Source organism: Pollachius pollachius (assembly GCF_949987615.1).
Source record: "Pollachius pollachius genome assembly, chromosome: 1".
In the NCBI taxonomy this organism is placed as follows: Eukaryota; Metazoa; Chordata; class Actinopteri; order Gadiformes; family Gadidae; genus Pollachius; species Pollachius pollachius.
Window position 1 is genome coordinate 43,647,007 of NC_136934.1, and position 747 is coordinate 43,647,753.

Below are 747 nucleotides of genomic sequence, written 5' to 3' on the forward strand. Positions count from 1 at the left end.
TTTAATTTTCTCTCTCTCTCTCTCTCTCTCTCTCTCTCTCTCTCTCTCTCTCTCTCTCTCTCTTTCTCTGTCTCTCTCTCTTCCCTGCCCTGACCAGACTTTGTCCTTGTGGAGCAGGGTCCTGATTGGCTAATGGACGTCATTATTATGCCGACAGCTCATTGTAGGCCAATCCTCAGCATGCTAAACGTTGCATATGCCCTATAACTTTGATAACTTTGTGGTAATAATCACATTACTGTGAAACTAGATGGACCTTGCAGGAGCTTCTTCCCATGATGCATTGCTTTCCCCTTGTCCTTGCACAGATATTAACCAAAATAAACGTAAACTTATCTTATTCTTACCAATAAACTTGCATCTCAATCCTAAAACAATCTGTAACCTAATACGTGAACTAAACTATTCCTAACATTAATGTGGGTTGAGGGGGTGTGGGGGAGGGGAGCCATTAGTTGTAAAGACCTTTGGGTTTTCCCAGCAGTTATGAAAAACAAACTGCATGCCAGAGTTAGGGCAAGAGAAACCTCTAAAGAAGAGAAAAGCACCGGATGAAGAAAGCAGCTATAGCATGAAGCAGGCTCCAGCCAGTGGGGGGGCAGGGGCTTCAGCCCGGGCATCGAGATAATGACTGGGCTGGGCCGGGGCAGGACGGGCCTCTCATTCACATGTCATGTGTTGTTGTATCTATTGCTTGGATACGCCTCCTCCTTGCAAGAAAGGCAACCACCTCAGAGCAAGGGGGGG